Source organism: Rattus norvegicus, chromosome 19, assembly GCF_036323735.1.
Source record: "Rattus norvegicus strain BN/NHsdMcwi chromosome 19, GRCr8, whole genome shotgun sequence".
NCBI lineage: Eukaryota > Metazoa > Chordata > Mammalia > Rodentia > Muridae > Rattus > Rattus norvegicus.
Window position 1 is genome coordinate 51101549 of NC_086037.1, and position 27827 is coordinate 51129375.

A 27827-nucleotide genomic window follows, 5' to 3' on the forward strand; every position below is an offset into this window, starting at 1 on the left:
CCTTGACAGGTGTGTGATTCAAGAATACAGGCTAGCAAGCCTTTGTAAGTGAACTTAAAGGAGACAGGCCCCACCCAACCCACATGCGTCAGCCTCCACTGCCCTTTGGGCAGTCCTTTCCAAGACATCAAGGTAGTCAGGATCTGAAAGAGATGAGCAAACCCACAGTGGTGACCAGAACAATCTCTAGAACTCAAGACAGCCACAGTGGGAGGAGCTCACTCCTGTCTCTCAGTACCATGTCAAGCAATCTTTGACCTCCTACAATTTACCAAATTGTCCCCAACCAACTGCATAGCTCCTTTACTCCCAAAATTCCCTGCATGCATTTTCCAAGTAGAACTAAATGACGAGGACTGGTTCTAGGGAGGGGCTTCTGAATGGAAATGAAATCTTGGTAACCTTGACATTTATAGGCCCCCTTTTCAAAGAAAAGAAAACTCTATAATTGATATTCTGAGCCAGACCTTGTTTTGAAATGTGTTCTCCCCAGCCTGTTCACAAACTCCATCCTTTCTTCCTCTTTGAAAATAGGGTCATATCAAGTAAGTAATAGAAATAGGAGCAATCCAATCAGAGCCTCCCTTCGCCAACTATACCCCAATATACTCCCAGTAGAGGTAGAATCAGTTCTTGTCCCAGATCCCCTCAGCGACATCATTTAGTACACACCGGTTAGAAATGGCATAGGTTGGAAGTGGTGAAACAGAAGGACCTTTCATCCCTGGGTGAGCGGAGCAGGCTGCATCACTCTCCTGGTTCTGGAAGCTGGCTGTGTCTGGCTGGGAGTCAGGGCCTCCAGCTTAAATAGGCAGCAGTTAGCGGTAGTGGGGCAGGGCAAGCCTGGGGGGGAAAGGGGGGCATGGAAAGAGGGCCATTTACCCAGCACAGCAAAGCAGTGGCCCCGGAGCCAGCAGTGGTCTAGACATGCGCCTGCCTGCCTGTCCACCAGGTGGCCTGGAGCCCACAGGCCCTCCGACCACAGACCAGCACCTGGGGTGACCCTTAATGAATATGTAGCTCTGAGTGAGACTACGGTCCCTGGAGGCTCCAAGTGCGGTCAGGTTCCTGAATGCCTCTGCCTCTCCTGGATAACAAAACCAACTGGAGTTGAATGGGCTGTTTCCCCAGAATCACCAGCAGCTCAGGCAGGGTACCTCTCCAAGCATCACTTTGTACTTTTTTGAAACAAAGGCAACGCTAACTTTATGTCTGCAGAAATGATGCCCTCAACACCAAGGCAAGGAGAAAGGCAGCCTGTGTGTGTATTTGGTTGAGACTGTGGGGGCTGGGTGTGCAAAAGTGACCAGAGCAACTGCTAGAAAAATGCTGGAGAGCAACACCCCTCCACACCTCAGCGGTGTCCAAAGACTGGGCAACCGCAGGTCTCACTCGGTTGATTCAATCTGATCTGGTGAGTTGAAGCGGTACCCTGCTGCAGTGAATGGAGGCCAGACCATTAGCTAGCAGAAAATTAAAACAAAGCAGTAGTTCATCTGTTATTTTATGCTGGTAAAATTTCTACCCTTAAAAGTACAAGTAAATTTGTTAATAAATAATTGGAGTCACATATAAGAACGCTTCCTTGACAGGAAAAATAGAAAATTTTAATTTGTGTTAGAAAATATTAACTTGTCATTTCCAAAGAAGTAGCAACTCAGAGGTCCTGGGTTTCTTAATGAAATCAGAAAAATAAATCAGCTTTGCCATAAATACTGATGGAGAAGCTGAGGTTACATTATACACAAACTTATCTGCTCATCACTAATTGTCCTGGGTATTTGGGTCTAGAGCCCTTTCTGGTGCTTGTACCACATGGAAAGAACATGTGTTTCAGAGCTCAGTTTGCATTCAGACCTGACTCTGAGTAACTCTGGACCTTCACTTAACCTCTCTGGGACTTCCTTGGGTTTCTATCACTTTGCAGGATTGTTGGGAGGATGCAAAGAGGTGATACGATGTCAGGAATGCTGCTTGAGAGACATCCAGTAATCTGCTGCCTATTTTGGAAAGGGTTCTATGTGGACTGTGAAGGGTGATGTGGGCAGGAAGGCCAATGTGGGAACTGAAGCAGGGAGACAACAGAACAAAGAGTGGTCATATACGTGGAGGACATCTAAGACCGAATGTGTCCCTCTCCCTAAGAATATAAGTTAAAGTCCTATCTCTCTGGCATGATTGTAACTGAAGACAGGGCTTGTAAGGAAGTAATTACAGTTAAGGGTAGGGCCCTGATCAGATAAGGTTAGCGTTTCTCCTCCCTCTCTCCCTCTCTCTCTTTTCCTCTCTCCCTTTCTCTCCTCTCTTCCTTCCTTCCTTTCTCCCTCCCTCCCTTTCTTTTTCTTTTTTTGAAACAGAATTTCTTTCTTTCTTTCTTTTTTTTTTTTTTTGGTTCTTTTTTTCGGAGCTGGGGACCGAACCCAGGGCCTTGCACTTCCTAGGTAAGCGCTCTACCACTGAGCTAAATCCCCAGCCCCTGAAACAGAATTTCTTATTGTGGAGCCCTGACTGTCCTGGAACTCTCTGTAGACCAGGCTGGCCTCATACACAGATCCACCTGCCTCTGTTTCCCAAATGCTGGGATTAAAGGTGTGCACCACCACCCAGCAAGATTAGTGTTTCTTTAAGAGATATTGCCAAATATTCACAATCAGTGAAAACTTGTGAAGGCTCACAGAGAAGGCAGCTGTCTATTAGCTAGGAAGAGAGAGAGCGCCCTCACTGGAATCTGCCAGACCTTGATGTCAGGACTGTGACAAAATAAATGGCATTTGTTTGAGCTACCCACTCTGTGGTACCTTCATGGCAAGGGAAGTAGACTGATCCCAATGGGTGGGATTAGGGATAAACAGCTGGATAGCTTGGAGGACATTTTGAGGTTCCCCACTTCAGGCAACTACTGTCAGGGTCACTCCCCAACAGGGGTTGGGTAAGCGTTGTACAGCATTTATGTGTGTGCCAGGTGGCAATGAGACTCAGAGCTGAGGTCTTAGCTGGAAATTGGGAATTATTCGAGTGTAGATGAAGTCTTTGGAATGACAACATTTTGTCAGATCATTTATTCTTTCTTCTTTAGTTGGCTCATTCTAATTCTAATTCTTGTTACGTAAGATAGCTTTTGTCCTTCACACCTTTATAAAGGCAGACATCCACCTTGCTTTAAAAAACCTTAACTGTGTGCTAATCCAGCCCAGTCCCTGTGCATGACTATCTTCTGCCTGCTTTACAGAACTGACTATGTTTAGGATCCTAACTGAGTAAAAACCCCCGTGTTAGAATCACTGTCCCCTGAGCCGATTGTTTCTTCAATGTCTGTGATGTAAACTCTCTTGTCACTTTACCCAGTTTCAAAAATGCTTATCTTCCTTCTTATCCACTTAATGGATAATTTACAATTCAAGATTTTAGCTAGAAAATGCTCACTTCTTCTCCTCAGAATTAAACTTGAAAGGCACCGTGGACTTTAGCTCTCTGGAGGGTATTGGCTACTCCCCTCACCTGAGGCTTCCCCTTACTGAAGGCTGCACGCCTTGGGCCTCCCTCTATGCTCAGATTAGTGCCATGTTGTCACCTCCCATTTTCCAACTCAGTCATTTGCTCCTGTTTTCTATGTTTTGGGTTTGTTTTGTGCCTTCATCCCAGCACCCCTGACTCCTTTGTTCTGTCTCAGCTTTCTGTCAATCACTTCTTCCAGGTGTTCTCAGTTCCTTTCTGTACACACTGGGATCCAGCCATTGTCTTCTAGATCTGTTCATCTTTGTGGGCTTTTCCCCCCTCTCGTTTTGGACTTTTTAAGTTGTTACCGAGTTTTTTTTTTTTGTTTGTTTTTTTTTTTTTTTTTTTTTTTTTTTTGGTTCTTTTTTTTTCGGAGCTGGGGACCGAACCCAGGGCCTTGCGCTTCCTAGGTAAGCGCTCTACCACTGAGCTAAATCCCCAGCCCCGAGTTTTTTTTTTTTTTTTAAAGATTTATTCATTTATTATATATAAGTACACTGTATCTGTCTTCAGATACACCAGAAGAGGGCATCAGATCTCAGTACAGATGGTTGTGAGCCACCATGTGGTTGCTGAGAATTGAACTCAGGACTTCTGGAAGAGCAGTCAGTGCTCTTAACCGCTGAGCCATCTCTCCAGACCTGTTACCGAGTTTTATTTGTTCCTCAGATCTTTGAGATCCGTGGTTTTGGTCATTTGGGGGTTTGTTTGTTGAGACAGTCTATCTCTATCTCAGATTCCTTCAGTCTGAGGCAGTCTTCCTGCCTTACAGGTGTTAGCCACCCCCCAGCCCCAGCTCAGACTGCATCACTTCGAAGCTAAATCAGTTGATATTTATTGAGGGCCCGCTCTGTGTCGATGCTCCTGCTTATTGGTTAGCATTTGTAGAAATCTGATTTCCTTCCAAGTTTAGGGCAGTAACAGCCAGAGACTTCAGTTAGAGCTGCTTTCTGGCTAAATAGTTTATTTGTTCTATCTTGTTTCTAAAAAGAGTGGAAAGGATTTCAGCTGTGCTCTGTGTGCAACAGGGCACCTTTTCTTTTTCTTTCTCCCTTTCATTTCCTCTGCCTTCTTTTTCCCATCCCTCAATAACGACAGAAAACTCTAGAGGCATCCAGGCAGAGTTAGAAACAGAGAGAACAAGGGAGTTAGGTGGCCTCAGGTGGACACAGAGGTGATATATCTTATGACTAAGGCTTGTTCTATTGATCTTTTTCTGGTGGTTTTGAAATGACCCTTTGTTTTAAGTTCCTGCTTGAATGGCTGTAACACAGAAGCGGCCCCTGGGGTGTGAGTCACTCCATCAGCCCTGAGTGGGAAATGCATTTTTTGTTGTTGTTACTCAATGGGGATGGGATAGAAAAGGGTGAGACACCAAGGAAGAGTTGGCAGACTGATGTAGACAGCACTGCTCCCCCTTCCCGATCCCCCAAGTCTGGATTGAGCGAACAACCCAGTTGTGTTTCCTGTTTTCTGAATCTGAGCTCTCCCTGTTTGGATGGCAATTGGAGTCTGGTTGAGGGGAAGGTCTCTCTGGCCCTCTGTTCCCAAAGAACTCCAGTGTGGCCTCATTTCACACTTCTTGGGAGCCAGGTTTTCGAGTGACAGATTGATTGCTGTATGGGTGGTTACCAAAAAAGAATCTATTTTATTAGCTGTTTGTCTTGCAAAGTGAAATCATTTTTTAAAATCTTTATCAAAATGTCATTATCCCAGAGGTTAGAATGTGTCCTCCAGCTCAGTTCTGCAGGTAAAGAGCTGTCATGTCATGGTCTAGCCCAAGCCCCTATATGACAAGCCAGTCAGGACAGGTGAACTCCCAGAACCAACAGCTATCGTACCTTCTAACCATTGTCTTTTTCTTTTCTTTTTTAAACACAGGGAAACAAGAGGGAAACGAGTCTAAAAATTTCATATACAGTAGAGACCATGTATAGGTAACTATGTCTTTTCTGTTTGAGGAAGGAAAAGAAAATATCTCACCAATTTTTTTCAAGATTAAAAATTAGAAACTATAGTAAGGAATTAAAAAGTATTTTGTTTGAGGTAGCTGAAGGAGTGTAACACTTGCCTAGCATGGCTCTTCAGCACAGCAAATATTTGGTTTCCTGTTGTAACAGAGAGAGAGAGAGAGAGAGAGAGAGAGAGAGAGAGAGAGAGAGAGAGAGAGAGATGAGCACACAGATGGACAGACAGATCTTGCTGAGAGAAGGCAAGAGTGGAGTGCTGCTCTTCCTCGTATGTGCCCAGCCTGGGTGGGCTGTCCATACTCCTCAGCAGTGACTGTATCTCAGGCCCCTCCTTCCCTTCAACCCATCCTATCTAGAGTCAAGGCCAGTTACTGTTAGCTGCACAATCTGTTGTGTTTTAAAAAAGACCAGGATATGTTTTTGTAGAGCACCATGGTGAGGTAGGGGTGCCTTGGTGGGCCCATGCTGAGGCGTTCCTTCCCCCTGAGGTACCAGCCATATAATGGGTATAATGTAGAATAGAGTTTATTTAAAAACAGAGAGAGAGAGAGAGAGAGAGAGAGAGAGAGAGAGAGAGAGAGAGAGAGAGAGAGAGAAACACCAAACAGTCCCTTTTATAGCAAGCCAGGCCTACTTGGCTGTTGCCAGGTAACTGCTAGGCAGAGCCTAGAAGGAATGCTAACACTGTCCATCTTCAGTCCTACTCTCTCTCTACTCTTCCTTGCTTGTTACTGCCTTTTAAGGCCCCTTACTTCTTGTTTGCACACATGCTGGTGTGCCACTACTGAGCCTTTATCTGGCCCCTGCTATCCCTTCACATCCAAGCCCATGATCCCCACATGATTTTTTTTGTATGTGTGGGAGGATCCTTCTGCCCTTGACCAGCCATTTTTAGATCTCCCAGCACCCACAGGACAACTGATCAGCATCATTTCAACCCCTCCTTTCTTCCCACTTGTGTGGACCCAGCCTCTAGCGCTCCTCTTTCCTAGAAATATATCATGCTCTGTATGACCCCATGTCCGTACCTATGCTGTAGGTGGTTCTCATGGCACCTGTTAGGAACATAAGTGAAATCATTTCATGTGACTTGGAAAAAATAACCTAATGATGGCAAGAGCCAGCCACAAAGTAGCTTAGCTGGGAGCCAAGCCTAAGGCAGGTTTTGATATGCTAATGAACCAACCTGGAGGTGGCATTGCTGATAGGCTGTGAACAAACCACAGTAGTACAAAACAAACACACCATTGGAATGACACAAAAACTGATTTTGAAGGACCACTGTACACACATCTGTAGATGATGATGCACTGGTACACATCAGCAAGGGACTTTGAGACTAGTTGCTATGTGACTCTGACTTTGACAACTGTTTCCAGCACCGTTGCTGAGGTCACAGGAGCTTGCCTGTGAGCAGGAGCTGCTGGCTGACACCCTCCACAGCAAGTGTCATCCCCAAAGCCTGCCATAGCTGAAGGAGTTCACGGCTGATGCAGGTAGAGCTTGCAAGCTCCCAAAGCATTTTTTCCATAGAAGATTCCCTAGTGGAACCCTGCAGCAGTTTCTGTCCCACCAACCTGTCAGTGAGATACCGTAACCTAATAGCTGGGATTGTAAGGGGTGTTTGTGTGAATGAACCAAGTATATTTGAGAGGCAAGTATCGTGTGGCACCCTAATTACTAAATGCTTCAGGGCCCCCAGCAGTGCTCTATGCAGCACTCATCCTCCAAAGTGTCAATCTGAAGCTGTCAACCCTTCCTCAGACTTGCGTCTTCAAGCCGTGTTTCAAGCTTTATTTTTATATGTATGAATGTTGGCCTGAAGTATGTCTGTGCACATGTGTGCCTGCTGCCCAGAAAGGCCAGAAAAGGTGTTGGATCCCTTGGTGCTGGAGTTACAGATGGTTGTGAGGGGCCATGTGGGACCTGAGAAATGGACCTTTGGGACCTCTCCAAGAGCAGCCAGTGCTTTTAACCACTGAGCCATCTCTCAGGGTTTTAACTGGAGACAAGAGCATGAGAGCCAAGCCCTGCAGGGCTCAGTCCCTGAGAAATACTTGGGGAACCTTAGTGGAAGAAAGTGATTTCTAGCCGGGATGGCATGTCAGTCACCAAAGGTTCAATTCCCTCTGTACATACCAGGAGCACAGTGGGAACCATGAGCGACTGCTCTCGACTGAACTAATGCATCAATTAGACTGCTTGTCATCAAGAAAGACTTCCAAAAGTGAAGCCTTGAAGGCTAGAGGTCTTGTGTGAACTCATGTGGGTGGTGTTGGCACTGGCAGCCTGCTGGAATCCTTGTCATCATCATCAAGAATATTTTGGGGGAACTTACCATGTGCCAGGCATTGTGCTAAGAACATTGCATGTGTATTTTCTTGCTTTAGAACCTGGAGTGGTTGCGGAGTTTTGTCCCTATCCTCGAGAAGAAAACAAGAGTCAGAGTTGAGTACAGACTCAAGTGGCTTGCCCAGAGTCACATAGTAGCTATGATTGGCACAGCCGAGACTTCATAGAGGTCCTGTCCTGATGACTTGGAATGGTTAACAAATACAGAATGGTCGCAGGCAAGAGAGAAACGCCCCAGAGCAGTGGGAAGCTTGCTGGAAGCTACCTTCTCTTCCTTCTTGCCACTTTGATCTCTCTGAGAGGGATTTCAGGTAGATGATACCGTCATTTGTTATTAGTAATTGAGTGTGTGAGAATAGTTCTACAGTCTGCTGTTTTAGATGTCTGACCAAGAGACTGGAGGGGGGCGTACCTCAGAATGTATAAACAGGTAGAGCTGTAGACTGTGGGATAGGAGGAGGTATCCAAGGTCCACGTAATTTACCAGGTATGTCAGCCTTGCCTCCTGCTCCCCACTTCTGCATGCACAAGCCGGTTTGACCTCCCCATACCCAGCTAAACACACTCCCAGCCGAGCCATGCCCCATACCCACTCCCCTCCCCAGGCTCACTCTTTGCTAATTATTGTCATCTACTTGTTCTCAGAGCCATCTGTGTCTTCCCAAGATCCCTTCCTCAGCTTGGAATTGACACCTTGTCTAGCTAGTGCATCCTCACTTGAATTTCAGCCCAACACTCTTTTGAGCAGAGGCCTTATCCAGGAGTAGGCTCTTAGATCAAATAATCCCACCCACCTATAGACAGGTAAGGCTGTGGGGATAATGACTACAGACAGTAAAGTCTGTGCCTTAGGCATGCCCCTCTACAGGGAGGTGCACCATCTGCTTCTAGGATTCGAGGTCCTTGTTGGAGAAAGATCATCCAAGAGTGCTGTGCTATGTCAGAGCTGTACTACTAGAAGGCTGCTAAAGCTGCTGCTATTGCTACCTATTCTCAGCTCCAGCAGGTAGAAAAGAAGGGGTAGGGAGTGTTCAAGGACAGGACCTTGGGGGCTCATCCATTTTTTTTTTTTTTGGTTTAGTATGGAAAAGGAGCCAAAAAGGGCACTGGGAGAGGGGGACGATCTCAGGGAAGGTGGCTAGAATGTAGCACTGTTCTTATTTAGTTCTCATTTTTTTTCTTTTCTACTTAGAATAGCTGAAAAGGAGGGCCCTGTGTGGCAGTCCTTGGGATGAGAGAACCATGTGTCAAAGCTGTGGCTGAATCCCTTACTCTATTTTTGCCTCCCCACACTACCTCTTTGAGCCTGGAGGAGGTGGGGAGCTTGGCCTGAGGTGGCCTGGGCTGGCATCTCTGAGGCAGTTGTGGTTTGCCTTTGCCTCCTTCTCCAGAAACCACCCAAACACTGGCTCTTCACTTCTCTGGGCCAGAAATAAATGTACCAGACCTGTGTTCTTGGGCCATCCTGTGGGAAGTGTACACAAAATTACTTCACAAATTGCTTTTGTTTCTTTTTCCTCAGTTCAAAGTTGTGTTTTTGTTCATGTTAGTTACATTAAAATTGGACAGTAATTACCATTCTTAAAATAGCATCCTCACATTCCCAAGTTGGGAAAGAAAACTACCTAGGAATAAAAAGACATAGCCATACGTGAAATGCCATTCCATTAGCCACAGAGTCTTTTATGAGTCTCGGTGGGGAGTGCCTGTCAAGTGGTATTTGTGGCCGAGCATGCCAAGGCAATGGTGTCTGTGGTTGCTTTTCATTCTGTCCCTTCAAGTCAAGGAAGCCTTTGACATCTGTGGTCAGGAACACTGGGGGCCACCAACCTCTAATTACATTTCTTTTTTTAAATATTGGTAAACAGTCTCTCTGCTGTTGATTCAGACCTTTGAGAATATTGAGCCTGTAGTTGGCTCTGACAAAGAAAGCAAATCCTGAGCCTCCTCTGTCCAAACCTCTGCCTGCTTCTCTGGGTTTTTAGACTTGAACTCAAATGCCAAAGCCAGGGAAGTGTCCCTCAGGTAAAAGCATTGTAGGGTCACTTCAGGATTCAATGCAGGCCTGGTCAGCTGAAGTGTGAGGCCATGCCTCCCCAGATGCAGATGTCTGGCTTCTCCTATTGCTCAGTGTTTCATCTAGCTTTAAAACAGAAGTCAGGGTGGGAGAGGCAGAAGGGGTCACCATTTGAATTCCATTGCCCTTCTGCCCCGTGCCCCAAAGCACATCTTTGTAGCAGTCACTACTTTGCTCTGCTTGTGAACGAAGAAGGCACCAGGCCCACAGCTGTAGATGTGAACAAGTAACAGTGCTTGCTAGGCTTGCCCCACAACACATCTGCTGACTGGGGTGGAAGTGAGCAGAAGCGGAGGTGTTCCTTCTCGGCCATGGAGCCAAGAAAAGAATGTATCTACCTTCTCACATGGATACCTGAAGGGAAAGACCTTTCAGCCTACTCCCCTCCCGAGGCAGTGCATGTAATGTAGGGTGAGTACACACTGGTCTTTCTCCTGACTGGCCATTCTCTCTGGATGATTCAAGGCCAGCTAGCCACTTCTTACCCAGACTTCCAGGACAGGAAGCTGTCCTCACTAATCCTAAGACTCGGTCAGTGGTTAGGTATTGACATTACTTCTGTTGTAACTACACTCAGGGAGCAGATTCTTGTTACAAATACAGTACAGCCTGCACACCAGTGACATCAGGATGAACCTGAAGCCCTGTATTATCTCAGGGATAATGCCAAACCAGCCTGTGCCCCTTCCTTCTACTCCAGTCTTCTGTTCACTGGCACTGGCGTGAAGTTCACCAACCACCCCATCAGTACCATGGAAGGGAAGCTACTATCATTTTGTAGATGAAGAACCTGAAAGTCCAGAGGGATCAAATAAGATGTTCATGATCATAGTGGAGGAACTGGGATTCAAACCTGAAGCCATCTGACTCTTAAGCCAGACTCTCCTAGGTCTACATCGTGCTTCTGTTAGTGTCTAGAAGCCATCCTTACATATATGATCAAAAGTGACAGAGTCCTGGGTAAGGAGCAAAAGCTATGATGAGGTGCCAGCAGCTTGGTGCCTGTTGCCAAGCCCTGCCAGCTCCATTGGGTTGTCCCTTTTGGTTGAAGGCCCTTGTCAGCATGACCGACTTGGGCTGTAATTTTAAAAGATGATTATAGATGAGCTTGATGACCATTAGGCCTTTCTGCTACATCCCAGGAAATGGACCTAACCTTGTTACAGGGCAAATCAGATATAATGGGCTCCTAATTCAATATGGTAGCTCTAAGTAACATTTATCAAGGTACAGAAGCCATTCCGTGGCTAGACAGCTGTGGAGGTAGGGTTAGATTCAGACAATAAGACCAAGCTTGCATTTTTGACAGCTTTCTAAGTCTTGAGTGGAAATGATCTCTTAGTACCAAATGCTATGAGCTATATGTATATCAGCAGCCTCCTTCTGCCGTGGTCATCTCTCACAAACCATGACAAAGGTATTCAGATGCCTGGATTTGATGTTCTGCTCAAAACTGAACCTAGATATGCACAGTGGCTCATGCCTATAATCTTACTACTCAGGAGTCTGAGGCAGAAGAATTACAGTTGAATCCAAGGCTACCCTGGGCTACATAGTAAACTTCAGTCCAGCCTGGGCTTTAGAGGGAGACCTTGCCTCAAAACACTAAAGCACCAACAACCCTCATAAAACTGAAATAAACCAACTTCCCCAAACCTGAACCTAAAAGATCAGCCGACCTTTGGGGCTGGTCATTCTAGTACCTCCTACATGTGTAAGTACTATAACTGCGCACGTGTACACGGAAAACTTATGGCCAGCTCTGAATGTGAGAGTCTTCTAGCTTGTCATGGGATAGGGGTGTCACAGAGGTCAAATGATAATCAGATTATTAGATGATCGTGACTGGATCTGTTGCTTTGTTAAAGGTGGGGAGGGTATATGTGCACATTTGGGTGCATTTTGAGGCCATGGGTTGGTGTTGGGTGTCTTTCTATACTGCACTTAAATTTTTGAGGCAGGGTCTCTCCCTGAACCTGAACCAAACCCACTGATTTGGCTAAGCTAGCTGGCACCAGGGATCTAGTTGTTTCTTTCTCAGCATTGAGATTACAGATTACACTGTCATACTTTTTAGGTGTGTTATGGGGAGCTGAGCTCAGGTTCTCAGGCTTGTGAAGCAAGCACTTTATTGACTGAGCCACTTGTCCACCCCTATGAATCTCCTGCTTTTGCAGTAGACTGAACCCTTCCTCCCTGTCTCATACTTTCATAGCAATGCCAGGTAGATGAAGAACCAGAACCCATAACTGAGCCTAGAAACTGTCCTGGCTGCCATCACAGGTGGCAGTTGTGCCTGGATGGAAGGTCAGAGAAGCAGCCCATCTCTGGAGCTAAGGAAACCGCTGAGATTAGTGTGAAAGGGAATAGGATTCTAGAATAGGTGTGGTAGGCAGAACAGAGAAGCAGGTTGGGGAGGCCTGTCTTACTTAGGTCCTTGTCCAGTGCCCCTTACCTCTTCTGTTTCCCATTGGTTATATTCAGTAGGCCCACTCTGTGTTGTTGACAGTACTAGGTACTGAAGAGACAGAAGCTGTGATCCTTGCTGTATCACATGGATAGTGACACCCAGGTCGGTGGGATCAGAACTGAGACTAGAATTCTGAATTGTCACGCTTCAAATTCTGTGTACTTTCCACAGATCATCTGAGTGTCACCTGTTTCTGACCACTCCACTTGAGGTGTCACAATGGCTGGGAGAGGTGTCTACTGTTAAAGGGTAGGGGACTCTTAAGCTTGTATCCGACTAATTTGCTCTTTGAGTGTCTGGATGGAGTGTTCTCAGCAGCCAGTGATTAGTGGTGCTTTCATATCAATGCCTTTGTTTGGTTGGTTCCATTTGTACTGACGGCACTGGCGGCATGTCCAACAGAGAAGCAGACACGTGGAGCCTGATTTGGAGCAATTGCATTGGTAAAGTGGAATAGAAGTGGACTGAGATCACAAAATAAAGGAGATGCTACAGGGAATATGTTAGGGATTGGCCCAGGGAACAGGTAGATAGGCTGTGGAGCGAGGCTGGCGGCAGGGTGAGAATAGACCTGTCTAGAGCAGGCCCAGTAGCTTACAGGGCTCCTGGTTCCATATTCCCAGTGTTATATGTCCATCCTCCTGGGCTATCAGGAGGCTAGTGCCAAAGAATGTAGTCTTGGTACTGCAGCCTGGGAGCTTTAGAGCAGATTTCACAGAGACAGGTTGCTAAGCCAGACACCTTTTAAGATCATCTAGAACCATATATTTGCTTCCCCAAAACCTTCAGCATTTCAACACGGCAAATACACCAAAGGGCGAGGACCTGCACAGGTTCCAATTTATCCTTAGTCTCCTTCCTGATCGCTGTCACAGATGACCCACAGCAAGCCCACACCAGACTTCCCTGGTAAGTCACAGGCAGGAACACAGAGAGAGCAACAAGGTTTCATGGACTCCTCCCCCAGCATCCCTTACTGGGACACTAGAGACCTCCCTGGAGGCTGTGACTCTCCTTCACCCCACAGGGTTGGATACTGATCTCTTCTAATCTGCCATGTTTCCCTTTCAGATTTGTTTCCTCAGTTATGCATGTGATTGATAAGGTCTATTCTCTCTCTCTCTCTCTCTCTCTCTCTCTCTCTCTCTCTCTCTCTCTCTCTCTCTCACACACACACACACACACACACACACACACACACAGAGGATCTCATTACGTAGCTCTAGCTGTGATAGAACTCACTCTGTAGACCAGGTTGGTCTTGAACTCAGAGATTTGCCTTTCTCTACCTCCCGTGCTGGGATCAAAGGTGTGTGCCACTACACTCGGATGATAAGGCCAAATTTCTATAATAAGTTCCCAGTTCCATCATGCTTTTAGTGGCTCTGCCTCGACTCTTGAACCCTGAATGCTGGGCATCCCACCTCTTCAGGTTTTATTTTCTATCTCCTGTAAAATGGGATACACACACACACACACACACACACACACACACACACACACACGTTTCCTGAAGTTACCTTTAAGTGTAAAGGGCTACAAGTCTGGGATTGGTTCTGAGGAATGTTCCTTGGGCATAATCAAGGAATAAGCTCAAAGCCAGAGTCATAGCATAGCCAGGATTTTCACTTTGGAGTCAGTTGGAGGAGTCCTACCAAGCAGACCCATTAGAGCAAGAGGATCCATTTCCTCTGGTGATGGAAGGAGCAGGGCGTCAGTGTCCGTTGGCAATGGTGGGTTACATGGCATGGTTGGTACTGGGCCTGAGTATCTGAGGTGTCATTGTCAGAGCTTTTCCTGATTGGATGCCTCATCTCAGTCAGGAGAGTAACCCCCAAGTGTAACATTGTTCCCCTGGGAAGGGGTGTGCTGAGTTAGGAGCCTTCCAGGAAGATGCTGAGAGGAGCCAGAATGACTCTTGGGGCCTGAGATATGCTCTGCTGAGTTGCTGGAGAGGCAGTGTTCCTCTAATGATGAGCTAGTCTGTCTCCTGAGTTTCTACAATGAATTTGCAGATACTGTCGGGATGCAGTACACAGAGCCCTAGGCCCTCTCCAGCCCCAACACCCTGCTTTTGCTGTAATATTCTCCCTTCAATGTCCATTCCTATCCACCTCACTCTCAGAAGCCCTATTGTCTGTGACCTCACTTCACTGTTGGGAACGGTCCCTCCCTCAGACCTTCCCAGAGGCCTTGGAGTGACAAGCATCATGCATATGGCCCCACTGATAATCTTCCCTCACCCCAACTCCCTTAGGTTATTCCGGTTGCTTCTCCTGTTGTCTCTTCAGGATAGCATCCCTGGACCACTCTGTGCACCCAGTGACCCACAGGTCACCGTCTGATCCCTTCCCTGCTTCACTTTTCTTACCTAACATCACCACTTAACACATTCTACATCTTTACATTGTCCTTCTTTTTTCACCGGATATAAAGCAAAGCCATTTCTGTTTTGTTTGTTGCTGGATGCTTGACGTCCAGAACTTTGTCTGGTTCAGATACAGATTAATTGCTGGCCAGAGTGCATGGCTGATGAAGAGCAATGGCCTGCCCTGGTCTCCACCTCGACCTGTCTTGGTTTGTGTGTGGCAAAGCTGATGACCATGTCCAAGCCCCAGAAGCAGGTTACTCTTAGGTCTGGAGGGGCAATTTGAAAATTACATGCCTAACAGGAGCCTTAGCATCTGGGAGTTTTCAGTCTTCTCCTCTAATCACTGTTCCTAGTCTTGGGATCTGTAACTATTTTGGAAGTGGATTTGCTATGATTAAATTCTTTCTTAGTCTAATCCTTTATAGAAAACAAAAGTTATAAATGAAGCAAACTAGGATGGATTTGCTGAGGTTTGATTGCACAATGATTTTACCCTGACTCATTTCCAAACCAGGTCCCTGAAGACCACTCTGATGGTCTTGTAACAGATGAGTGCAAATCTTCATTGACATGTTATAGCACACACTTCTTACTGTGCCTGTGACTAGAGGATGGCCGCATACGGGAGTCGGGGTGTGTGGCAAGTCTATCAGGACAAGAGCTGTCACAAAGCCATGCACTGTGTTTTGCAGGGAACAACCAGGTTCTGGCAAGGCTGCAGCATAAATGGAGCTGAGAATTATCCCTGGATTTGCTGTTCTTTTCTCCTGAAATCCTTCTTGCAGGCTGCATCTTAGCAATTGCAAAAGTGGGTGTTCATGGGTTGGGGTACAAGAAGTTTCTGGCAAGCAGCCTTTAGAAGCAAGGCTGAAAGGACATGTTTGAGGTCCTTCTGTGTTACAGCTACCTGCCATTGAGCTACTAACTCCTACCCCTCCAGGCTACTGTTTGCAGCCCAGCTCAGTACTAAACTCAGGAGCAGTGCCCTATCTGGAAGTATGCCATCATAAAGATTTCCATCTAAACTAGAAAGGAAAAGATACTGAGGCCTAACTGACCCACTGCAGTGACTTAGAACACTGTGAAGTACCTCGATCTTGGAAACTCCAGAAGATGGCCTGAGTTTGCTCTCCGAAACCTCAGTTGTACAGTGGTCAGACCTGCCCAGTGGGCCATGCTGTGACAGAATTCAGCTTCAACACAGACATTTGCTAAATCCCCAGTGAGAAATTTCTCTTCTGCTGACTGGATTAACTTTGGAGTTGTTTGGCTTGTAGAATATGTCTTCTGGGGTCTGCTAATAGAGATCTATTCTTGGCAGGGTTTCTTTTCCAAGCAGTTGTTTTGAAGAAAGGCTGACATCACACACAGCCCTGGGACTGGGACTATCTTGCATCTTCTCATCTGACTGGATTACTCAGTTCACCTGGCTCTGCTGGCCTCCTTAAGAGAGATGTACAGAAACATCTGGCTGGGAGGCCACCATGAATTCACTAAATACAGATGAAAATGTGACTTATTAGCATGAAATCTGTGGCCCCCAAACCCTTTTCCTCTGTCAGAAATGAGAGTTACCATGTTGTGGGCCCTGGAGAGACGCCAGCTAAACTACAGGACAATCGCAGGTGCTGGACTTTCACTGCTACACGTGAGGCATTAGAACAGCCTGGCTTAGAGTAGACAGCACACACTGGCTGCAAGTGGCTGTCCAGATCTGATCTGAGAACTGGCAGTTTCCTGTCCTGACCTCTTGTCTTCCTATCTTCATTCATGTGTGACCCTGAAGAAAGGGTTCAGGAGCAGCCAAACCTCTGTTCACCACCATCTCACCACCAGGGACAGTATAAGGGTGCTGGGGGTACACTCACTCAGAGGGCCTGGCCCCTGGAGTGACACCTCACACAGGCAGAGCACATTTTTCATGCTAGTCAGTGTCAAGTAGATAGCTCCCTAAGCCTCAGCCTTGTCACTGTAGGAAGCCCTTTAATACTGTCTCCCCCCCCCTCCATTTTTATTTTGTATGTATATGGGTGTTTGCCTGCATGTGTATCTGTGCACTTTGTGTATGCAGTGCCTGCAGAAGCCAGAAGAGGGCATCAGATCCCCTAGGACTAGAATTATAGACAGTTGTGAATTGCCATGTGGGTGTTGGGAATTGAACATGGGTTCTTTAGATGAGCAGCCAGTGCTCTTAACTACTGACATTTCTCTAACCTTACCTGTTTATAAAAAAAGAGTTTGTTTTATATTATTAGTAGAAAATAAAGGGTTTCCTCATTACATTTTCACACATGTACACAGTGTACTTCAACCATACTCACCCTTTTCACATGTTCTTGCTCCCTGAACTCTTAGTATTGGCAGCTTTTGTCTGACACTAAGAGCCTATAATTTTTTTGTTTGTCTGTTTTGTTTTTTCCAGGCAGGGTTTCTCTGTGTAGCCCTGGCTGTCCTGGAACTCACTCTGTAGAACAGGCTGGCCTCAAACTCAGGTATGGGCTGGCCTCTACCCCCGAGGGCTGGGATTAAAGGCATGCACCACCACTGCCAGGCAGAGCCCGTGCTCTTAATGATCTTCCCATGGGGCCCGTTTGATGATTCATTTCTTATTCTATACCCAGAGACAATGAGGCATAAACCAGAATAAAAGGAGGCTATTATAATATCACTATTTGCCATTTATCTAAATTAGATAATAAATCATGAAGCTACTTGAAACAATATACATGTCAACCCCTGAACACTTAGTTATTGCCTGGTGTATTTGATGGTGTCTGTGGTATAATTAATACTTTCTTAAAGAAAGTATATTGGTTTGAAATGGAAACAGGAAGGAGAAAACAAGCTTAGCCAGTCTTCCTCATCCCCAGGTGTGAGGCTTTTGGCCGTGGCCATCAGGGAGCCTGATGGGGAGATAAATAGTTGTTCTCAGTGCTGTCTGGGGCAGGACTGTGCCTTGGCAAGGGGAGGCCCAGTGCCTTTAGCAGCAGCAGCAGCAGCAGCAGCAGCAGCAGCAGCAGCAGCAGCAGGCGGCAAAACTGAGCAATGTGGAGTTCCAAATAACTGGCGGCCATGTGCCAGGCTCAGCATAATTGGGCATCTGCCACTGGCATCTACACATGTTTGCCTTTATCAGACATTGATGTGGTTCAGGGTTTTCACGGAGAGCCTTGTAAAAAGCTCAAGCTGGTTGGGACGCTTATTGTTCATTTTATTTGAGTTCCTTATCATGTGCAAAATGTTCCAGGCACCATTAGGAGACACAAAAGACTCTGAAAACACAGTTTCAGGGGGCGGAAGCTCAGTGTAGTGTGGAGGAGACACGGCCATGGACATTTACAAACATTTGCTGAACACAATCAGCTGGTAGGAATGAAAGTTGCTCTCAGCAAATCACCAAGGCATTGGGGGTAGGATGTGAAGGCTGCAGATTTAATGCTTGCCGGGGGAATCTTCTAAAATTGGATGGGTGTTCCAGACTGTTACTACATTAATGTCTTTAGATTACTACCCAGAAGTGGAGACCAGAAATAGGGCAGGAGCTTGACCAGGAGAATATTAAAGGGGACTCTCATCTTGCTTGAGGCAAACATTTGAGGCCTCCATCTGGGCACATTATAATTATTGCTTAACCATAAATGTAGCTTGGCGAGGTGCATTGATTTATCTATAGATTGCCTAAGGGCATTTAGGGAAAACCCAACATAGGCAACAAGAGCTGTCCTCATCAATTTACAAAAACTCATGTCTGAGAGAGACAACATCACGGAGGGCAGCAAGCCTGCTCATGGCCATAAATTAAAGTAATCTTCTTTGGAAAAGGATAATTTACGTGATTAATAATCTCTTTTAAAAGATTACTTGGAATCATTAAAGAGACTTCATTTATTCTTTCCCCTTTGTCAAAGCTGGACTAGTAGTGTATAACAAGAGATGCGGCAGTGAGGTTATTAAACTAAAAGGAAGGCTAGAACCCGACTCTGAAGAGACAGGAGATAGAAGTCTTTAAATAGCATGACCATTCTTTTGTCCACAAGGTCTACATCTACGTAGCCCCAGTTGTCCTGGAACTCGGTATCTAAACCAGGGTGGCATCAAACTCACAGAGGCCTACTGCCTCTCTCTTCTGAGTGCTGGAATTAAAGGCATGTGCTACTACAGCAGGCCTAACGGCCACTGAAAACAACAACAAGAAGTAAATCCTGAACCCAGGGCCTTTTGCAGCCAGAACCCCAGCCCCACAATGCCAATCTTAACAAGTTCTAAGTTTATCCTTGAGATTCATGGAATTCAAAGCAAAAAGAGGAACAACCAATTACAAAGCTCCAGCAAGGATGGACAATGTGTGCTAGTTCAGGGCTATTGGTTTATTTGTGAATTTATAAGAAATGAGGCAGTGGTAACTTGAGGGAAGTTGGAGGAAAGATCTAAAATTTTTTAGAAAAGACTGATTTTGACCTTTTTTTAGTGAGAGGAGAAACCATATGAGAATAGGCACGTTTACTCTCTGAGTGGACATGGGGCAACTCTAGATTAGCTGGTTTATTGCTGAATGAGTGAATCACTTCAGATGGTGGTTGACACAAAGCCACTGACCTGGATCTCAGCATTCGAAGCATCTGGTCTACCCTAAAGTAGAGACTGTGCAGACAGAACAGGCCTGTATAGATACAGTGCACCTACAGATTGCAGCCCTGGCTGTCTCCTAAAGGTTGAGAGCTCCAGGGAGGCAAGAATTAAAGGCATGTGTTACCGTAGCAGGCCTAGCATGCTCCTAGCATGCCTTGGGTATGGGCCTGGACTAGTCAGGGCTGGATATTGAGTAATGATGTCTGACAAAGTAAAGGCAGGAATAGTATCACAATACAATAAACAGCAGTTACACCTTAGTAGGGACAAAACAAATACTTTCATGGACCTTGTCGTCAGGATCCAGGCAGTTATGAAGTGCCCAGTAAGTGAGACATGATGTACTTTGACTACAAAAGACCTACCATGGCTCTGCTCAGGTAGCTAAGTCTGTGCTTACAAGGGCCTTGAAAAGGCAGAGGGAAGGAAGCCTCAGAGACAGTGCTGACCTGTTCCTGTCTCCCTGCACACTTAAAAGATGGGACCTCACAAGCATGATGGAGTGAAAGGGAAAGATTGAAGAGAGACAGGGAAAGAAAAGGACCAAGCCAGTGCTGATGATGCCAGTTGCCCACAGGACTTGAGCCTGAGCAGGTAAAAAAAAAAAGTGACAATAATCAAACATGAGGGGCACAAGCAGGGAAGGGCCAACAGCCAGTGTGTTGAGCATTCTTGTCCAGCCGGGTCCCTAAAGCAAACCTTACATTTATCATCATATTGTATTCCCACAAATAAAGCTGCTGACTTGCTCTGGTGGCACCAAGAGGCAGTGGTTATGGTACTCTGGGGATCCTAAGACAGTTGTGTGGCTATCCGGGGTGTTGAGGGGTAGGAGGAGGCCCCAGGTGAAGGAACAAATACAATCAGATCATTCAGAGGAGAGACTGAACTGGGATGGTTGGGAGGGCAGAGGAAAGGTGTGTGACACACTGAGTTTGAGAAGACAGCAATCATCTGGAAACATGGGCCTGGATCTGGAGAGCTGAGGCGGGATGTCAGGGAGGAAAACATTAGGAGATGCATGGCCTGGGGAGCTGGTGCTGCTGAGAAGATTAACTAGCCAGAGATGGAGCCATCAGGAGGGCCTGGCGTTAGAATTAGGGAGTGATAGGACAGGGGCATGCTGGGAAGAATACAGTGCAGGAGGCTGTGGAGGCAGCTGAGGGTGGGCCTCGCTCCTCCCTGGGAAAAGAATAAGGAGGGAAGGGCAGATAGCACAGGTTAGGAGAGATGAGTGGGTGGTGCGGACTGTCACGGTTCCTCAGCATCTGCCTGTTAGCTGAGAGTGCCCACTGTCCAATAACCAGCACCAGTCTGCAGTGTCATTCCTGATTGCCAGCTCTGAACTTTGAGTGGCAGGGAAGAAACCCAAAGTCAGCCAGCAGTCCAGGAGTCCCACAAATGACCCAGTCACACATCGTCAAGCACAGCAAAGGTCAAGATGAGGAAATTCCACAGACACCCAGCCACATGCAGCTCCCCAGACAGAGACATGAGACTGGAAAGAAGTAATCTGAAAGCATCCTGCAGCTTTAAGCTGGCTCTGCAGCATGACTAATTCCCATAGGCTGGTTTGTAAAGAGAGACTTCGTGTACTCTGCCTGCATGAGTTAACACACGGCTCTGATATAAAACTTTTTTCCTGGTTTCCATTAAAACAAAACAAAACAAAACAAAACAAAACAAAACAAACACAAAACCACCCACAAATCCAAAAGAAAAGCCACAAGGCAAAAATGGCTCTGCAAATCTCAAATGGGCAAGGTCACAGTGAGACACTGGCCTGGATAGGCTCCTAACTCTTATTTAGATCCCATAGTGTGTGATTCCCACATTTTTGTGGTAAAAATTCTGGTGTCAATAAGACATTAAAATAACATTCCACCTCAGTTGCTTACGAAGCACAGTAGCAGATGGCATATGCTTTAAAGGTTAGGCGTTTGAAGAGGAGACGGGAACACCTTTATTAAACATCAACTACATAACAGTTTTCTAAGGAGCCATTACCTTTACTGATCTCAGAAAGGCAGTGGAGAACCAATGGAAAACATCTCTGATTGTGATGCTAAAGCTGCTTTCCCCACCCTCGGCTTCCCCGGCCTTTGTGAGTGGATATGAGGAAAGCTTGCTTTATTACACCTTCACTTGTGAATGTTGGCCTTACTATGCTATCTAGGTTGATCCTGAACTTCGGGACTTAAGAAGTCTTCCTGGCTTGGTCTACCATGTAGTTGGGATAGCCGGTGTGTGCAACTATGCCCTGCTATGACAACCAGTGAAGGAGGCTTTGCTAGACCCATGGGCCTGCATTTGAATGATGCTCTGAAGGGCACTGGTGATGCTGTCCATGTCTCATTAGCATACTTTGGGGACAATGTACTTGGTCTGACATCTAAGGTTTTGGCCATTTTGAGGGTCAGAGGGTCAAAGCTCCTGCTTCTTTCTCTGTATCCAGGATATAGCTATCCTCCTCTCCATGGCAAGAATGGAGAATAAACAAATGGCTTAGCAGATCTCTGTTGTAAGGATCTGGTTCATCTGGAAGGTAGTTTTGTGAACCTTATCTTCCAAGAGAAATTATTTCCAGAGGACTTGGATGGTGGTAGGCTCTGATTGTCATTCTTTGTTTGGTTTTGGTTTTTTTTTTTTTTCTATTTTTTTTTCTGGAGCTGGGAACCGAACCCAGGGCCTTGCGCTTGCTAGGCAAGTGCTCTACCACTGAGCCAAATCCCCAACCCCTAATAAATCTTTTTTTGTTGTTGTTGTTCTTTTTTTCGGAGCTGGGGACCGAACTCAGGACCTTGCGCTTCCTAGGTAAGCACTCTACCACTGAGCTAAATCCCCAGCCCCGTCATTCTTTAATCATTCAGAAAAACATATCCATTCCCATTTATTCAAAATAGTGGGAAATCATTGAGTTTTCTCCTGTGCAAAGGTCAAACTATAAAAAGCTAGGTGGACTTGGAGAATTCTAGTCATCGAACATGGCAGCACATTAGGAGAAATCCAAAAGGATTTAATCCCCCCCTTGGAAGCAGTTGGTGATAATCTTCTCTGTACTTTCTCCCCATGGGTGTTAAATTCAGGTACAAGGACAGAAAGTAAGTACTTTACAGTGAATGGAATGTGTGGGCTGGACTGAATCCTTACTAGCTGCTACACACCCAGTGTAAAGCCTAGGCAACCTCTCACCTTTGAGCCTCAATTCTTTTGTATGATAAATGGGCACATTCTCCCCAGGTGTTCTTCAGAAGGACCCGAGACTTCTCTACTGTCCAACCTGGGACTTTCTACCTGAAACTCACCTGTAGACAGATGGGTCCTGGTTTGGCTGAAATGCTGGCTATGAAGGGCACTGGGAGAGGCACACAAAGACAGAACTCCTGTCTGGCCTCCTTCCCTACTCGGCCACCTGACTATGTTCCCAGACTCAGATAGAGCTCTGCCAGTGTGTGGACTGGGGTGACCTGTGAAGTCCCTGCCATTGGAAGATAAACAAGTAACTGTGAGATCCACATCACAAAGACATTTTAAAAGGGCACTTGGCAATTTAACAGCTTTTGTGAGGCTGAGCAGGTGGTGGGTTGAAGATAGAGTATTTTGAAAACAGTTAAGAACTTGGAGAAAATCTTTTAGAGTGTCTTTGGGGAGATAACAAATGGCCCTATCTCCTCCACCTTATCAAATCAAGGCTTTCTGCATGCTCTGTGTCAGCCTCACCCTGTGGTGACTGGCCAGCTCACCACATTGGCCCAACCCACTACACGTTTAAAAGATGGAGTCAGAGCTAAGGCAAGCTTGGTTTCCTAGGAAGAGTGACAGGTGGGAGTAGGCCTTTGTTTCCTAATTTACACCCACACCCATGTAGAAGCAGTAGAAATGATACGTATTGGGAAAGACAGAGTTTGAAGAATGACCAGAAGGCCAGAGAGTAGATGTACTCAGCAAAGAACATTTGGAGTAAGACCTGAAGGCCAATAAGAGACTCCTGGAATCACTGACACTGGAATTTGAAGCAGAATAAGCCTGTGGAGTGGGCAGACGTGTGACTGGGAGAAGGCAGAGTAGGGATATGGAGATGGGAGTGAGCACAGTTTGGACAGCTGGTGTGTGCAGTGGGGGTGGGGCACGGGGGCCTTTGAGGCTGGGCCGCTGCCGGGGAAACCTGCAGGAGACCACAGGCTCTCCTGCTCCATCAGCAATGCAAGGCTCTAACTGCCACCTGGACCAGCTTGCAGCTTTGCAGTTAGTTTGTTCAGGGTGGGCTTCTTGGGGTTCTAGATCTGTCTGTGGACACTAGCCTAAGGCGAAAAATTTTCCCTGCTGGGTCTGTTTAAAGTTAGGTAACCAGAAAAGTGTAGCCATGACTGTTGTATTTATATCGTTCTAATTTTGACTTTTAAGAAATAGAGTAGGTGTTTATGTTAAATGTTACCGTGAGATTCCTCTTTGCTATCCTTTATATGAAGGTGCCTGAGGTACAGAGCAGAGGAGAGGGGCTGGCTCTGAGCCATGCTTCCTGACCACTTTCATTCACAGGCGTTCTCCTTGGTACATCCTGCCCAGCAGGAAGCAGCTGGTTCCTTGGTGAACATGCCTGATCACCAAGCACAGTGGCCACAGCAACCTGTAACTTTCCTTCCTGAAGTTGGGCGTCTGTGGCCCACAAAAGGCAAAACCAACAGCTCTGTTCAAAGCCCTTCGGTTCTGCCTGGCTTGCCTCGCCACCCTTGCAACACAGATGTTGTCAGTTTGAATCTGCTGTAATGAACTCTTTAAATAGCTTCCCTAATGGATAATCAATCATTTCAGAGATTTAACACTGAATCAGGCTGCTGGACACATTTGGGGGCAAAGCTGTTTGTATCTGATCCAAAAAAAAACAAAAAACAAAAAAAAAAAAACAAACAAAACAAAACAAAACCAAACCCTCCCTTCCTCTTTTACTTTGCAAAGCAGAGCAGCATGTCACATTAAACACCTAATGATCCACGACAGGTCTCTCGTGACCTAAAAAGAAAAGCTAAAGGCAGAGATCATCGCAGACAATACAGACTATGTGTAATTTGTGCATCTCTTGAAATTAGGCTCTTCATTTAAGGAATATAAAGGATAGTAAGGTAGAATCTCGTGTTACCACACCTACTCTATTTCTTAAAAGTCAAAATTAGAATGATATAAATACAACAGTCATGGCTACACTTTTCTGGTTACCTAACTTTAAACAGACCCAGCAGGGAAAATTTTATGCCTTAGTCTAGTGTCCACAGACAGATCTAGAACCCCAAGATGCCCACCCTGAACAAACTAACTGCAAAGCCGCAAGCTGGTCCAGGTGGCAGCTGGAGCCTTGCATTGCTGATGGAGCAGGAGAGCTTGTGGTCTCCTGCAGGTTTCCCCGGCAGTCTTCCCTGGGGCCTCCAACCCTCAGATAGGTCAGGCCCACACTTCTCCACACTCCCTTCACAAGTCATTCCAGCTGACTTCACCAAGCCCCTCCTGACCCTCTCATCTAACCCCATCGCTGGCAAACTTTACCAAGTCCAAGTTTAAGGCCATTATCATCTTCTAACCTCTGCAGATTTCCTGTTAACAGTACCACCCAACTGTCCCGATCCTGCCTTGTCTTTGTGTGCTTAGCAAAGTTTACTTTGGCATGCACACCAGGAAGTAGTAATATTGCCAAAGCTAGGTGCTTTCTGGAGCTTTTATTTCAGGAGTGTGTGTGTGTGTGTGTTTAAGGTTTAACAGGCTGAAGTTATTGTTAACTCACAAAAGGAACAGCCTTGGGGCTTCAGAGCAGAGGCAATATGTCCTCTATTCCAGGGTACTTTGGCTGGTCCATGGGCCTCCCTCCTTGGCCAGTCTAAGTGGAATGCCTGGCACTGGAGGATACACAAGCCTCACTGAGCTCTGTGCTAGAAGGTTGTCTACTGGCTGTTGGGCAATGGTCATGAATGCTGCGCCCAAAGACCAATGGCAATATCTCACAGCTGTGTACCACCCGGCTTGATTCAAGGTTAGGCTCCTATTCAAGGGTGGTTGGTGGCCAATGACAGGTGGATGGGGAGGGAATACAAGGCCAGGCCCCTTGGGCTCTCCTTGGGACAATTCTGAAAAGCCACTCTAGCTACCGTGCTCCCTAAAGAACCATTGAGATTTCTATTGCAACCAACTTGGGATCATTTCTTATGCCGCTGTCCAATCCCACCTTCATTTCCTGGAACTTACTACAAATCCACACAGGCTCAAGAAATCCAGTCCTGGACAGTTCATGGCTCAGCTGAGAGAGACTAAACTACACATCCCCCTAGTCCTCTACATCCTCCAGAGCGATCTTGGCTAAGCTGTGATGGGGTGGCTGACTGGGGAGTGAGTAGAACAAAGGCCCCTTTAACTATTCTGCTATCTGTTTTTACCACTTGGGGGGCGTTTGTTTTGGGGACCTGAATCTAGGAAAATTTATATTTTTAAAGATCTGTGGTCTATTTTTATTTATGTTTATGCTATAAATACCAACAATGGGAGGAGATCCCTGTTGCTCCCTACCCCCACAGCATGACTGCAGAAAGCTTGGGGTCCAGACAGACAGAGACCTGTAGCTTGCAGAACGAAGGTTCCGGCATCTTCTAAGTTTCTTTAGCTTGTCTTCCCCATTGTGTCTTTTTGTGTCTTGCTGTGTCACACATCTCCTTCTTTACCCCAAATGCTATGTGGTACAAATTTAGGTATAGATAGACACACATAGCTGTCTGGTGTCAGACAGACCTGTTTGCTCGGCATGAATTACAGACATTTACCAAGACACAACTACTCCAAATCAGTTGATTCAGTGTGTGTGTGTGTGTGTGTGTGTGTGTGTGTGTGTGTGTGTGAGAGAGAGAGAGAGAGAGAGAGAGAGAGAGAGAGAGGAGAGTTTGTTTTGAAGAGAAATATAATATTGAACTAATCAAGTAATCAATAAATGGTAAGTGTTCACAATTGTTTATAAATCATGCTTTCAAGAAACTGCCCTCTGTGGGACAATCTCCCTTCTTCCTTCCTTTCCCGTGCTTGCCACATTTCTGGCCTTCGTGGTTTCACTTTCTCTTATGGGAAGGACGTTCAGGCACTGCAGCAGAAGGGCTAGTGGCAGTTCTTGCTGGCCATGATTTGAGCTTGGACACATTCAAATACCAATAGAGAGCCAGACATGGTGGTACTAGTCCCAGATACTTGGTAGGATGAGGTCTAAGAAATTGATTGTCAATTTGGTTGGAAGAAACCTAAACTCTATGTAAACTGAGCCTTCATAGACCGAAAAGAGGGTTGTATTTGAGGGATGGTGAATAATTTGACTAAGTCAAATGCAGTCGATGCAAATCTAGGCCTTTGAATGCTTTAAATATAACTCACTGATATAAAAAGCATTGCGCTAAATTTTTTAGAGTTGAGATTTTTCCCAGGGTGAGAGACTCACTTTTTTGATAGAGACATGCTACCCATAAGGCAAGCAGGGAAGGCATAGAACAACATGATATCACATTCCCCTGTAGGCAACTGGGACTTTTATGCATTTTATAGTCTATAACAGCAGCCTATGTGCCTGCTACACCTTACCTTATGAGCCAGTTCAGAATCATAGTAGCAGTTTGGGAAGGCTATTTCAAAGGGCAGGTGGTTCCAGAGGGGTTTTCATATGTTTATTTTGAAAGTCAATCGGCCTCTGGCTCTCTCCACTTGTGTCTCAGATAAGACTGAATCATAGTCTTTAATTTATACAAAGATGGGTTTAAAACTGGATTCCCTTTTATTTGCTTGCTTGCTTGAGACAGGATTTACTGTGTAGTGCAAGCTGGCCTTGAACTTTCATCTTCCCGTCAGCCTGCTAAGCAGTGAGACTGCTGATGTGTGCGGCCATGTCTAGCTTCTTCCTTGTCTTTTGAGGGATGAGTCCAGAGCAGAGAACCAGCCCAATGTTGGGTCTAGAATGAGTTTGTTGATTACACCTTTCTTTGTAAAGAGAGAAGGATGGTGGGAGTGCAGAATGCTGAAGATGAGGTCAAAGGCAGGATGAAGTAGAGGTATCAGAACAGGGTGGGGAGGGGTAGCATGGGCACAAGTCTGAGGCCTCTGGGACCTCTTTGTAGGTGAGAGAAACAAAGGACTGGAATGTGGTTGGGGGGGATACAAAAATTATGTCTGGGACACTTAGTTCTGCCTAGCCTCCCCAACTCCTCTGGGGGTGGTTTAGGGTGGGACGGGTCAGGTAGGTAGTTGAAGCTTTGGGATACTGATAAAGCACTGAGGATTTGAGGTTGGGCTTCAGGCCTTCTTTTATGGCTCAGGCCTTCTTTTGGGGGGAATCAACCAATTCAGGAAATTGGGAAGTGCCTGAGTAACTAGGGTAACAGGTAACTCTTTGTTTGATGTGGGGATACTGTCCCTTAAGCATAAGTCAAGGGAAGGAATACAATGATGCTA

General features: G+C 46.1%; 1 protein-coding gene across 4 annotated transcripts in view; it reads right to left on the reverse strand.

Annotated features, from left to right (window-relative positions):
• Smpd3 (sphingomyelin phosphodiesterase 3) overlaps positions 1-27827 on the reverse strand; it is an 83431-nt gene that overhangs the window by 29340 nt on the left and 26264 nt on the right. For 2 of the 4 annotated variants that reach the window (XM_063278337.1, XM_063278336.1), the window contains exon 1: positions 673-7013. The exons of the other annotated variants lie outside the window; for them this stretch is intronic. The gene's annotated coding sequence lies outside the window, so the exon portion shown is untranslated. Of the gene's footprint in view, positions 1-672; positions 7014-27827 lie in introns of those variants that run through there. 4 annotated transcript variants of the gene reach the window in all.